At 43.6% G+C, this 15,140-nt stretch overlaps 1 long non-coding RNA gene across 1 annotated transcript in view; it reads left to right on the top strand.

Annotated features, from left to right (window-relative positions):
* The first annotated feature begins 1,348 nt into the window (after positions 1-1,348).
* LOC128328367 (uncharacterized) overlaps positions 1,349-15,140 on the top strand; it is a 55,201-nt gene continuing 41,409 nt past the window's right edge. Inside the window, exon 1 of the long non-coding RNA XR_008309167.1 lies at positions 1,349-1,543. This is a non-coding gene — a long non-coding RNA (uncharacterized LOC128328367). The remainder of the gene's footprint in view (positions 1,544-15,140) is intronic.

Genomic DNA, 15,140 nt, shown 5'->3' with positions numbered 1-15,140 from the left:
TGGGCTGCTGCCATGGCTGTGGGAGGTGGGTCCTCTGGCAGTTCCCCTTCCCCTGCGAGCCTCCTCCCAGTTTTAAAAGGACTGGTTTGGCCCATTTCAAAGCCATTTCAGCCCTTTCTCAGTGCACAGTAGCTATTTTGGAGGAATACCATGCATCCACACAGGCCATTTGCATGGCCAAGTCATGACCCAGCCATGCAAATGGCCAGTGCACATGCGTGGCAGCATCTACTGCCAGTACAGAAAGGGCTGAAACGGGCCAAACCAGCCCTTTTTAGACATGGGGGAGGCTGGCAGGTGAAGGGGAACCACGAGAGACCCCCTGTGGCTGCAGCAGCACCCCCCCCCCCGAGCGGTGGTGGTGTGTAACAATGTTTTAAACAGAAAAAAGTCCCCAGTGTCCCCGAAACAGCCTGGCCCAGGCCCAAACAGGCCCGGGGAGACAGCTCAACCTCAAGCCAAACCAGGCCCACTCCAGCTTGAAATCAAGCCCTTGAACCGGGCTGGCTTGAGTGTGAACTGGCTTGACCTCAAGCCAGGTCCCACATCCCTACTGTGGAGCTGCCCAGTACTGAAGAAAGTGAAGAAGCTGGAGATACTTTGTGTTCATTGGACTTGGGATGCAGGTTAAACATTTCAACCATTCAAGGAGGTTGTGAAAATCTCTCATGTTTTGTTTTTGCCTATGTCCACTATAATATGTGAAAGGATTACTTATTATTATTTGTTTACACAGTCAGACAGGTGTTATTGACTGGTTTGTTTTATCCAGACATCGAGTCCTTCCCAAGGACCTGGGATGGCTGAATTTTATCATCAATACTGTTGGTTATTATAGATATCGTCACAAAATATAGGCTGTTCCCTTTATTATTAATTATTATTATTATTAATTTGATTTCTATACCACCCTTCCAAAAATGGCTCAGGGCGGTTTACACAGAGAAATAACAAATAAATAAGAATGCTCCCTGTCCCCAAAGGGCTCACAATCTAAAAAGAAACATAAGACAGACAACAGCAAAAGTCACTGGAGGTACTGTGCTGGGGGTGGATAGGTCCAGTTTCTCTCCCCCTGCTAAATAAAGAGAATCACCAAAGGTGCCTCTTTGCCAAGTTACTAAGTTAGTCATCTCTGCATGAGCACTACATGTGGAAAGAGAAAACTGATGTATTTTGCCCTTCACATCTTACAGCAGAAACATGATGCCTTGTATAGGCAGGCACTCCCTGACTTACAAATAGGGATGTGCATACAGGTTCAAACCCGAACCGGTTAAAATTTGAACCGGTTCAGTTCATAGCTTCAAACTGGGACCAAACAGAGCATTGCATTGGCAATGCTGGTCCGAATTTGAATGGATTGAGTCAGGTTCCGTTTGAACATGTTTGAGCCGGTTCGAAGGTTCTAGGCTCCATTTTAGATGTTTTCCTCCCATTTTGTTTGACTTGTGTGGGCCAGATGAGTCTGGGTCTCTGGCAGGCTATGCACTGTGCCAGACCTTGAGAAATGACACCCTATTGGCCAGAGGGGACGACAAAGGTGGGTGCTCCTAAAGGAGGGTGTTTCAAATCCTATTTAAATCTAAACTTTTGGCCTAGCAAAATCACTCTGGCTGCAGTCTCGCTTGGCTTCCTTCTGGCCTGCTGGTGCTGGTGGTGAGAGTCTGCCTGGCAGACACTGCTGCGTTTTTTTGTTCCCAACCCCTTCTGTCTGTTTTTCTGTCCCCCCCTGCTTTAAACCCTTCCCCCCTGGTTGTGACTGACTGTGTGTTCTCTGCTGCTGTTTTCTTTTCCCCTGAGTGTCTGTCTGTTGTCTGTCTGGCTCTCTCTCCCCTCTCCTCTGGGCCGAGGGGCCCAGGCCCTTCGGCCTGAGGCCTCTCTCTCTGGCCCATTTCCCTAGCCCCAAGATACTGCTCCCCGTTCCCCCCTCCCACACACAAACCTTTTGTGCTTCTGTGGTGGCTGGCTGCTGATTTTAAATCTGTTGGCTGAGATGAGAGAGAGAGAGTCCTCAGCTCAGCAGCCACTGCCAGTTGTTTTTATTTTCTTCTGATTTGGGGAGTGGGTGGGCTCCTTGTTTTCTCTGGAGCAGGTGCTTTTCTTTGTTAACCCTTTTCTTGCTGTGCTTAGCACACCACCTGCTCCAGAATCCAGCATCACCCGGTCATTTTGAAGGCCGGCAGGACTAGGGGGAACCCCCCCAGACCCCACTGCCTCCAGGAACTCCCCCGAGGGGAGTAAAAGTTTTTTAAAAGTTGGGTTTTCCCCCCACAAAATGAAGCTCGCGAACTCCTCCTGGACTGGACCAAACTGGAGGCGGGGTTCAAGGGGGCACTGGACCAAACTGGCCTATTTGGGTTAGCCGGTTCCATGCACATCCCTAGAATACATTCCTTCTTTTTTTTTTCCCCCGACCAGTATGTGGGGCAGAAGATCTCCAGGACAATGAGGGGAATCTTTTTGTTGCCCCCCTTATCCACTTTAGTTTCCCTTAAATAGGGCCTCATTTCTGGTTTGGGTGTGGGGATGTATATTTTCTGTGCTTTTCCTTTACAGGTTGTTTCTTGTTTTCACAGGTTCCGTCTTAGTAGCCCCCCACTCAGTATTTTCTTGCATTGTTTTTATTGTATTGTATTGTTGTGGGTGCATATGCTTGTTTTAAATAGGGTTTTTTAAAAAATGTTTCTTCTTTAAAAAAAACCCGGGGATCTTTGGGAATGTCTGAGCACCATGTTGTGAAAAAAGCTTGCAGCAGGATGGCAGGCAGAGGTGGGAGGGGGTCCCCAAGCTGGTGTGGGTGGCTGTGGTGTGGGGGGCAGAGAACAAGGCAGCATGGGGTCCCAAAGGTCCCCACTGGCGAATTCTTTGACAAGTCCAAAGAATTCTTTGACAGCAGCAAGTCCAAACACAAATTGGATTGTTGGTGGCTGTATGCATTCTCTCAGTGAATCCCTATGAAGATCTTTTCATACACACGCATCACGCACGCACATATATACATACCAGAGAAGCTACTCAGATAAGGATAGACTGTTAAAAGGACAGAAACTAAAAAAAAAATCCTGGGGGAAAAACCCATAAACGCCATGGGCTTTGGGCTGCCTGGGTGGAGTTTTGGCACAACTTGCCATGCCCTCCGGCCCACTTTGGAGTGCCCTGGCACCCCACAAAGGCAGGAATGGGGCTGCCTCAAATCCCCATTCTCTATGGGAGAAATGCAAAAATTGGGAAAATCTTAAAACAAAAAGCCATTAGAAATCACAGGAGTGTCTGATTGCTTTTGGGTTCAGTGGGTGATTGGCACCCATGGGTGCCTACCACACACCCTAGTTTTTGCCCCTAGGTGGTCTGCATAGAGAATGATGGGCCAGTTTGAGTCCCCATTATACCCTATGTTGAACCTTTTAGAACCGGTTTGAATTGGGTTCAAATTCGAGCCAAATCGGGGGGGAGGAGTGGAGTTGAGCAAAACCAAAACAGAACCTACCCATCCTGGTTCGAAGCTGGTTTGAATTCGAACCAAACAGCCCAGGCCTGTTTTGTGCACATCCCTACTTACAAACACCCAGCTTGCAAATGATCTGTACTTTCAAACAAAGGTTCATAACTCATTAAATTAATGAAGTCCCTAACTTACAAACACTAGTCGCACATAGGAACTGTACGCATTCTTAGTTATGAACATCCAACTTCCAAATGAACTTTTGGTACACAACACATTAGTAAGTGGGGGACTCCCTGTATTTAAATATCCATTCAATGTACAGGAAGTACAGTAGAGAATCTTCCTTGGGTGCAGCTTCTTAACATAATATATATGATAATTATTGTGTTTTAAAAGCTTGGTATGATGGGAGGTTGTTTGAAATGTTATGGCAAGGAAACTTTGAGGAGGCATTTAATGGGATAGAGAAAAATAATGCCATATTACTTTCAGCAATAAAATTACATAAGGGAGAACTTTCCTAGAAGTGCAGGAGCTTTAAACACACTAGCAGTTTTATGCCCCTCACTACAACTAATCTGTTTTACTGCCAATACATTCTCAATCATGTTATAAGGACCTGTGAATGGAGTCTTTATGTAGCTTAAAAGATCAGTAAAATCAGCCCATGTGCTTCTTGCAGACCTTTTTTTTTGTAGGCTCTAATTTCACCTAGCTGTGGGGTCTTTTAGGGAACATGTATACAAATTAGCAATTAAAGCAGCTGACAGGAACTATACATGGTATATACAATAGCGACAGATATTAATGCATGTGGATTGGTTGCAATTAGCATGGTAAAAAGCCCAATTGAATCATAATAGCACATTTTATTTTATTCTAAGACAGCTAAACTAAAATGAAACCTTTCACAGGGAAATAGGGGAGTGCATAAATCTTACCCAGAATGTGCTAAGTAGCTATGGCATGCGACAAAAGAGTCAGAAAAGTCAGCACTAAAAAGAAAGCAATAAAAACTAAAACATCCTAACTAACACAGTAAGATAGGAATGGGGCATTCAGGGCTAGTTTTACAAATGGTTCTTGAGTTATTTGTACATAATTCAAACTATATTTATCAACCTTGATTCAACATTTTGTGTGCAAATTTGATTTGCACATATGCTTCATACATGCAACACACACTGAATTTTTCAGCATTTTATTTCAATACAATAAATGGGTATACAATAGCCACAGTAAAGGCCAAAAGGCCTTCTTGTTATATATTAATAAGAATTATACATTATTAAACGTGTTTACTTTCTTAGAATATTTATTATTTGCATTTATATCCCACCCAAGCTTTTTGGTCAACTAATTCAAAGTTTAAATATTACTCACCATTTTCTGAGAATATTTTTGGCAGTGTTGAAAAAAGTTCTTCATTTTGCTAATTTTAAAGAAATGACTGTAAAAATGTTTCTCTATTCTTCTATCTCTCTTGTTCTTTTTCTCAGTTAGGTTTGTTTGTCCTCACTGACATCATCATGCACTTATACATAGCACTATACTGCCATCCAATTCACAATGTGATCCATGATTGGCTGGGGTTGCACATGTGACTAATCCAGGAAGAAGTAGAAACTAGTCTATAGGATTTCTGCGACATTTACTAAAATAATGTAATCCATTAAAATAAGTGCAGTTATTGTTCTATTGAATGTAATAGAGCTTCTTCCCGTGATAAATGAAAGTCAAATGCCTATGACAAATATAGTTCTGAAAAAGCAATGGCATCATAAGGCAAAGAGTGAAAGCTCATATTTCACTTTCTTGCAGTGCTGCTAGTCTGTCATAGATACTGAATTGATTACACAGCTATTTTTCAAATACCTGTCTGAAATATGAGCAGCAAGGGGAAAGGCGCATGCGTACACGCGCGCACACGCACACACACTTACACTTACCTCCGGCACTAAGATTTATGAGGCGTGATTAAATTAACTGCAATGGATTAAATTAGCTTAAATACCAGGATGTACGGTGGGCTGTTAAGTATCAGAACAGTGTAAGAAAAGTTTGTTATACCATTATAGGAAAATCTGCCCCCTCCTCCAGTAGTGCACAGCTTCCAAAATTTAAAAGGAGGGATAGAAACAACAGTGCAGCTCTTCCCCTCCAGCAGGGCCCTCCCTGTCATTCATCAAGTCACGCTATCATCACTGATAAAAGGTATTACAGGAATGTTAAGTAAAGCATCAAATATGTTTGGGACACACTTTCACTGATGGCTTTCAAAGGTTTGCAGCGTTTGTAATGGCCTTCTGAGCTGCAGCACTTGGAAGAGTTTGGCTGTGTACATCACATGGTAGTTCTTATCAACAGAGATCTAAAGACTTCTGTGTACAATGGCTAGCGTCCCAAATTTGCATCAGGCAAAAAGTCTAAAGAATTTTGAAGAAAGCCAAAAAAAAAAAAAAAAAGCTAAGATGTTGGAACTTCTGAAGAGCCCTACTGGATCAGACCAAAGATCCAACCACTCCAGCATCCTGTTTCTCAGAGTGGCCAACCATAGTAGTCACCCAATGGCTCTGGAGTAGTAACCCCACCCATGGCAGGTGGATTGGAGGGGAAGGCTTGCTAAACTTACCTTCCATCCAGATGACTCATTCCATTTTGCTGGGTGCACAGACCACTCCCAGATGATCCACACTGCATGCCTGCCGCGTGGAGCTCTGGAGGCTGCAATATGTCTAAGCCTCCAGAGATCCCACAATGTACCATCCGACATGTGCAATGCTCTACGCACCCGTCTCTGTGTCCTCTGGAGCTAAACATAAGCCCCAGCAAAAACATGATCCCATAGCCCATTTTAAGGGAGCCCTCATTTCTTAATCTCAGCAGCCGTGCTACAAAGTGGGCCTAGGCAGTGCTGCCCCACCGGGAGCAAGCCTGATCCCAGTGGTTCTCATGCGCAGCTTAACCCAGGCTGGGCTTCCCCTAGCCTGGGTTAAGCTGCATGTGAGAACAGCCTCTATGTCTATAGCAAATCCTAACATCTTTCACCACGAGTACATATACACTCAGATGAGATCACAGTGAAACATACTGTGTTTGTTTGATTGGGGAATGAAGATTAAAGAGTTTATGAAAAAGATGGGCTTTGAGGAGGGGTTTAAAGGGGGAAAAGTGGCACTAATTGGTTGTTTAGGGAGGGAATCTCAGACACCAGAAGAAGCAAAAGGAAAATGAGAAGAGTCGTTTTTGAAAGCTGGAGGCCAGCTGAAGGTAGTAGAATTAGAGGCACAAAGGCCCAGACAGGATATGAATAGGAAGTAAGGAAGAAAGGAAAAGTGAAGCAAGACAATGGAACATTTTAAAGATCTGAAGTTTGTTCTGTGTGAAGAACGGCATGAAAAACTAATGTCTGGATCTGAAGCATAAATCATTTGAGAGATTAGAATAATGTTTTTTTCAGAGTTTGCAAACTGTGCTGTGACAAGGGAATATCAGAGACAACAGCCTGAGGGGTATAAGAGACAGCCTTAAGACTTATGTTATAAAAACTTATGACCATTTACAGTATTTTTTCCTTCACAGTAAATGCAAAACTTATTGTTTTAGCAGACAAGTCCATATTTAGAAAGGTGGCATATTCTCACTGTACTGAAGAGAGAAGGATGGGAAGAAAGAGAGACAATAGATACACAGAACAAAATCAAATGTATGAATAAAATTTATCTCTTTCCCAAAATGATCCAGTATTGCAATTGCACAGCACTGTTCACATCCAAAATCAACATTCTTTAACTTCCTGTACTACCAGGAGCTGAATGAAGGTTCACAATTTTAAAAGAAATTAAATTAACTCTATTAGGAACAGCTGCTCTGTGATTCAACAAATATGGTTTCAGCAAAGGCTACAGTTACCAAGTGCTAATTGTTAAGTTTCACTAGATCTCTTTTATTATGGTCCATATTTTCATCCACACATCATCCCATTTTTAACAGGCTGCATTGCTAGAGTGCCCAATTTCTAAACACCTTTTGGATATAATTAACTAAATCATGTATCCAAATAGCACTCCCTTTTATCCTCACTTAAATATCTCAATTTTTTTGTTGTCTATCAAACTGAATTTAGGATCTGGTATGCTTCGCTGTATAGATTAATTTAAATAGTTGACCTCTGCAGATTTGTCAAAAGCAACATTTCTCGACCTCAATTAGAGCAATAGGCTAAACCTGCTTCACTAGTTTTGTTAGCAACTACATAGTGAGAACACCCAAAATGGCTCTCGGCATCTGTGAGACTCTCAAATTCAGGAGAAGGTTCACTGATCTTTATCAAACTCATTGTATTCTACTCAAGAATGGCTATTCAAATTTGCCCCAAATTTGGCTCTATGCAAAATTAGACAGAGATGTGCACCCTAGCCAATACCTTCCCAATACCAAGATATTTCACTAATTCCAGGTGCAGACAGATGCAACATTGAATAAGAGATCACAGCATGACCCTCAGCTGTGAGAAAAGCCTGGCTTATTCCATACTCCACAAATGAAATCCTAGCCACTTACTAGCAAACAATGAGGCTATTCACATGATGGGGCAAAATCTGGCTAGCTAATGCTAGCCCGTTTTTGCCCCATCGTGTGAACCACTGGGCTCGGCTGCAAGCCCAGTGGTTCCTAGGTGGGTAACCTGCCTAAATACCCCTGCCCTAAAACCAGGTTTGTGGAACAAGTGCTCCGCAAACCTGGTTTTGAAGATCGTAGTAGCCGCAGCACAGCTCTGCACCGCACCTACTCACGAGGAGACCCCCAGAGGGGGATGAAAAGCCGCCTCCCCACTCGCCAGCATGCCCTGCGCTGGAGCTTCTGGGGGCCGATTGGCCCTGGTCCCCCCAGCCCCCGCTGGCTCCGTCACGGATCTGGCTGCCCAGGGCTCCTTCCACGATTGTCTGCGGGGAGAGTGGGCTCAGCCCGCTCTCCCCGCTTAGCTGCAAAAATGATAGTGAGACCCGGCTCAATGACTAAGCCTTGCCCTTCTTCATATCTTTTCGTTGAGGGGGGAGGCATGACTGTTCACTTGTTAGAAAAAGGTTCTAAAAGCATTGCATGGACATTCATCTGCTGAATCACATTATTCTAAAAACTGACCATTTTAAAATACAAAACTACTCTAGGAACTGAGGAGAGGCTTCTTAGGAAGGGCAAACATCATGGGAAACTATTCAGTCAGTTTTGTGCACTTTCTGGTCTGTGGTGTTTTTGGTTAATCCATTCACTAATGCATTCCAGATTATGAATGGGGCTTTAGTTACTTGTATTCCAGTTCTGGAGTCAAGTTGGAGCTAACAAAGAGCCAGCAGCAAGAGCAATGAAAAGCAATCTGTGCTTGCCTCTCTGTATAGAATATTGATTTTATTAAACTATGAATATTCCTGATTCCATCCTTGCATACCACAACCTTGCCTCATCCTTGCGTACTACAACCCTTACCCTTGAATTCTACATGGTCCTAACTTGAAGAAAAACCCGCCTGCCCCCCGAATTTAACTTTAGAGATGAAAGGTACTGGAGCAGCCTCAGTGCTCTAAACATGTTACAGGTCTCTTCACTCTGCATAAGCCCATCCCACATTCATTCCCTCCTCATGGAATGGGAGGAGGGTTGTTTGTTCCATGGCCTCTTGAGCTCCTCAGAGGCACAGCTGGGCTTACCTTTTGTATATTTCACATTATACATACACCCTCCTCTTAGCCAGTGAGGGTGCCATGATTTGGCCTAAACTGTGGGAAGTGAGGGAGTGCAGTTTGTGAATTTCATTAAGTCCCTTCACCTTGCCCCCCATAATACAAACACAAAAACCCCCACACAACAGCTTCTGTAGTTCATAAACATCTGAACTAAAGGAGAAGACGTGGAGCAATTCCACATAGGGCTGTTTCTGTGAATCTCCTTTAGGAAGAGAGTGTGTGCATTCACACACCGGCCAAACTTACCCTGAAATCCATTTGAGATCTTTAGAAGCACCCTACACACAAATCGGGCTTTGTCTTCCGAATTCTAGCTTATCTCGACGTATTTCCAGGTTTTTAAAACCCTGGTTTTAAGCAAGTTTTCCTGAAAATGGGGCAAATAGAGAGAGGCACTGATGTAGAATCATTTAACATTATAAGAGAGTCATTAACATGATAAGAGCTGCCTTGCCTAGGTGCGAAGAGTGGGGGGGGGAATAGTTTTTAGGAAGCAAACTCTTTGAAAGTTGTAGTTACAAAACTTCTGTGTATGCTCAAGTGGGCTTTGTTGAACAATATTAGACTGCTTGCATAAGGTTTTCGCTGATTTGAAAAAGAGGTTTTACCAACAAACTGCTGTAAAGCACACTAGGCATGTGTGTGAAAAAAGGGAAGACATCGGTTATTGTATGCATACTAGGGGTGTGCAATTTGGGTTTTCAGTTATTTGGTTCGGGACCCGAACCGAATCACCCCCGATCTGTTCTGTGCCCGAATCTGGGCCACCTGAATCACCCCTGATTCGGTTCGGATTCGGATTAAATCCAAATCTGAATCGATTCGGGAAGGAAAAATGGGTCCCAGGGGCAAAATAGTGGGGTGGGATGGTAGTGCCCAATGGTTGGAGGCTACTACCCAAATTTCAGGGGAATTGGGCAAAGGGCTTATTTTTGGGGAATTTTTGAAGTTTTAGTGTCTTTGGGGTATTTTGGGGGCATAGAGTGGGATCTTGGCAAAATGAGTGGGGTGGGGTGGTAGAGCCTAATGGGTGGAGGCTACCACCCCAATTTCAGAGTGATGGGGCAGAGGACTGATTTTTGGGGAATTGTTGAAGTTTATGCGTCTGTAAGGTTTTCCCCCATAGAGAAGCATTGAGGTGTCAGCAAATGGATAGCTTCACGCGGGGGGCAAAGGGGTGGCCTAGAGCAGTGTGGGGTTGGTGGTAGTGCCAGGTAGGGTCAAGGAAGCTACCTGAATTTCTATGATAGCTAATCCACACTCCGAATACCTCTGAAACAACAGAACCGTGTACCCCATGGGTTAGAAACCCATGGGGGTGGTTGGCACCCTATGTGCACTACACTACCACTCGCTCTGGGCCACCCCAGCACCCCACAAGTGCACTTATGGGGCTGCTGACACCTCAATGCTTCTCTATGGGGAAAAACCTTAAAGACGTGTAAACTTTAACAATTCCCCAAAAATCAGCCCTCTGCCCAAATCCTTTGAAAAAATTCAGGTAGCTTCCTTGACCCTACCTGGCACTACCACCAACCCCACACTGCTCTAGGCCACCCCTTTGCCCCCCGCGTGAAGCTATCCATTTGCTGTCACCTCAATGCTTCTCTATGGGGGAAAACCTTAAAGACGTGTAAACTTCAACAATTCCCCAAAAATCAGTCCTCTGCCCCATCACTCTGAAATTGGGGTGGTAGCCTCCACCCATTAGGCACTACCACCCCACCCCACTCTTTTTGCCCAGATCCCACTCTATGCCCCCAAACTGCCCCAAAGACACTAAAACTTCAAAAATTCCCCCAAAATAAGCCCTTTGCCCAATTCCCCTGAAATCTGGGTGGTAGCCTCCACCCATTAGGCACTACCACCCCACCCCACTATTTTGCCCCTGGGACCCAAAATTCGGGCTGACATCACTTCAGACCTTTTTGCATTCAAATCAATGCATGCAAAAAGGCGGGAAATTCAAAGAGATGTCATCCTGAATCACCCGAATTTTTCGGGCCCGAAATTCGAATGATTCGGCTCAGCCCTGAAAAATATCGGGGGACATTGGGGGTGATTCGGTTCGGACCCGAATCACCCGAAATTGCTCGTTTTGGGCACAGATCATTCTGTGCCCGAAATTTTTTGCACATCCCTAATGCATACACTGTTATAGTATACAAATGCTCCCAGTCTAGGACACGAGGTTTGGAAGGCAACATTGTGTTCCTCCTCATGGAGCTCCCATCCCAAACACCCACACTGACTCTCCCTCCATTGGCTAGAAGGAAAACACAGAGGCATGCAATGTGAACCTGCACAAAAAGAAAACCTGAGAGCAGAGGGGAGGGGCTGTTTGTTCCCTCATGCCACAAGTGTAATTTGAAGTGGCTTCGCTCATCATATACCCTGAGAGCTGGAAGCTAATTGTGGGAAAGCGCATGATTAATCTTATCCCACACGTACAGTTTGGGAAGTTGGGAATATCCCATCGGGCATTACTGACCCTCTTGCTCCCTATTTTTCAGTCAGACTCATGTTGACATCACTCTTCCATAAGGCCCCAGTGTTCAGGCTAATCTTACCAAAAACCAAGTAGCCTGTATTTTGGTGGGTGCATTGCAATGTGACCGGCAAAATACACACCTAGCTGAGGAGCAGCAAGGAGTGGGGTGGGGGTGGGGAGTTCAATAAAGCCCTGTAGAGAATATGCCACTATATTTGCCGCACTGTGTCTAGGTGCATTAATGGGGGTTGATCATGCTTAAACTGCATAATCTGAAAAGGCTTTTAGACTGCAGAATTACTGCTGCCATAACCATGATATGAATTCCACAATGTCTGAAGTTAGCAGGTAGATAACATCATCCAGTTAACTCTGTTTCTAATCCGTCATCATCAGAATTTGAATCCACTGTATAGCATTAGTTAATTAAGTCTACAAATTCTAATACACTGTGAATGCTAGCAGTGAAATGTCTGCTCACTGGAGTGCTTTATAGATTTTTGGCATGCAGGAAAAGCTGATTGATTTATTTTATGCTTAACATATTGCCAGTAATATATTCTCAGAAACAGGGACAGATTGCATTCCTTATGTACGCTGAGCAGACATAACTCTTCATTGCTGCAAGTTTAATATTAGGAAAACAATAATTAACATGATGTACCATGCACCATGTGACACACCACTTAGCAGTCCAGTAGTTAGGTGATATTCTGGTGGAATATCCATTTGTGCAGGTCACGTTACACTGTGGTTATTTAATAAGCCCGCTGCAGAGCCATTTACATGACCTAATCACTTGGCACAAGAATACACCTAACTGTATTCAATTAGTAATGTGTATATTTCACATTACACACAGGAAATTGATGGAGCCCAAATATTTGGTGCTTGAGGGGTTACTTAAATTGAATATGCCTGAGTCATATCTAGATGAGTAAGAATGCACACCAAGAACTGTCTGCTTGGCTGCTGCTGAGACCCAGTTGAAATCAGTTGAGCTTCTTGATTGCAGCTGTAGTAAAGAATTAATTTAGCAGTTAGCTGCTTTGAACTTAAAAGCATTTTAAAACTTTTCTTTTCAAAAGAGTATTTTATAGCATGGGACAAAAATGATTACTTAACTTTTACTGCTGCCAATACTAAATTAATAAATCACAACCCAGAAGCATTTTCTGTGACTCAGAAGTAGATCTCTGAGTACGACCCACAGGAGCCTACTCCCAAGTTGCACAGTTGGCTGGGTAGAAGAGGGACTGGCAAAAATCTACCCCCTCACCAGATGTACAGGGGGATCTCTGGATTACTAAATCCAGTGGAGGTGCTTTCCATGTCAGCTCTTACATTTTGTGGAATATTACTCCCAGATATGTAGATATTTGGGAGAGGAGAGCTGGTCTTGTGGTAGCAAGCATGACTTGTCCCCTTAAGCTAAGCAGGATCCACACTGGTTGAATACGAATGGTGTGTGAGCACTTGATGTGTGAGCACTGTAAGATATTCCCCTTAGGGGATGGAGCTACTCTGGGAAGAGCAGAAGGTTCCAAGTTCCCTCCTTTGGCTTCTCCAAGATAGGGCTGAGAGAGACTCTTACCTGCAACCTTGGAGAAGCCGCTCCCAGTCTGTGTAGACAATACTGAGCTAGATGGACCAATAGGTTTGACTCAGACAGTATATGGCAACTTCCTATGTTCCTAGATTGCAGCCATAGAAATGGATTGCAAGAGAAGAGAGTCAATGTGGAGCTAACCTAAATTCACACTGGAAATTATTTTTAAAACTTTTAAAATCAAAGATACACATTCAAATGTATATTAAAATATTCCTATTGATAGTAATTCAGGTCTTTGGGTAACTGGACTTGAGAAACAATTAAGATTTTTTTAAAGATCGGGAGTAGTTGGGAACTAAAGATCATCAATGCAACTATTTAATATTTCTAGAACAGTTTATCTCATCCTTTTTTTACAGGCTGAAATTTGAAATAATCTTTTTATTTTTATGAAACATCAGAAAAATCTGGCTTGGTTTATTCAAACATATATACATATATACAAGAGATTAGATGTCAACTTCTAATGGGGCTTTTCAACTTCCATGGGGCTTTTCGTATCATGGTGGTTTGAGGGTTATACTGCAGGACATGTAAGCTGGTCTGCCTTGCCTGAATGAGATGAGAACACCACAACCCTTATCTATACACCTTCTGCTACCTTGCAGCCCTTAAATGTGGTCCAGTCGGTCCAAGTCCTCTTAGCAGCTCTGTATGTGTGTGTGCGCGCACACACACACACACACATACATCATGGGATGCCGCAGGGGCTAGACCACATCAGTCACTTGGCAGCAGACTGAGTGGGTGTCTCACGAGACATCTTTTAAAAGGACATATATATGGCCCAGTTTCAAGCTCCACAGAATTCTGGTGCTCAACAGGAACAAGGGCTACCCATTTATTTTTAAAGTAAAGTGTGCTGTCGAGTCAGTGTTGACTCCTGGCAACCACAGAGCTCCGTGGTTGTCTTTGGTAGAATACAGGAGGGATTTACCTTTGCCATCTCCAGCGCAGTATGAGATGATGACTTTCAGCATCTTCCTATATCGCTGCTGCCAATATAGGTCTTTCTCCTAGTCTGGGAAACATACCAGCGGGGATTTGAACTGGCAGTCTCTGGCTTGCTAGTCAAGTCATTTCCCTGCTGTACCATTAGGTGGCTGTTACCCATTTCTTTTTATACAGAGAGAAACCATGTGGAGACCATTTCTCAGCAAAGAAGGGATGGTGTCAACTCCACTGGGATGGGATTCCCTGTGTCCACTGTGTGCCTTATGTGCAGAATATAATTGTATGCTTAAGGCTGAAGTTCTAGGTTCAGTCACACAACTCTTGGCCCTCATTTATTTTGATAGGATTGAACATGAGCAATGCAGTTGAGGGATGAATTGCAGCCAAAGAAAGCAAACCATATCCCAAAATATTAAGTGTAAAGCATAATGAATAAAATTGATAGCATAATAGGTAAAGCAATCATTGGTCTCCTTAACAGAGATAAAGGAGATGCGGCTTTGTAGCCCAAGGCTGTGAGATCCTGATGTGCACTGCTATGGCAGGACATCTCAAAGCTCATGCCATCAGGACAGTGACCAGAGCAATGAACAGCACGTGAGAATAAGACACACAAGCACAAACATGTTATGCTAGCTACTTGTGCCGCTTGTAGTGCTAGCTTGTAGGGGAGAAATTGAATCAACACTTTATTTAGCAAAGAAACCCTGTATAATGAGCTTACAGATGAGATCTGGAGACGATGGCCTAAGATCTAATACAAGTAAAGGTTTCTTTTAGGGATGTGCACGGAACGGTTTTTGCATTTTGTGTCAAGCTCAGAATAAAATGCAGATAGTCGAAATGTTTCATTGAAACAGCAGTCAAACCAGTTGTTTCAATGAAAAAAAC

The sequence above is a fragment of the Hemicordylus capensis genome, chromosome 5, assembly GCF_027244095.1.
Source record: "Hemicordylus capensis ecotype Gifberg chromosome 5, rHemCap1.1.pri, whole genome shotgun sequence".
Classification (NCBI taxonomy): Eukaryota; Metazoa; Chordata; class Lepidosauria; order Squamata; family Cordylidae; genus Hemicordylus; species Hemicordylus capensis.
Note: the sequence above shows the minus strand (reverse complement) of the source record. Positions and strands in the feature narration are given on the sequence as shown.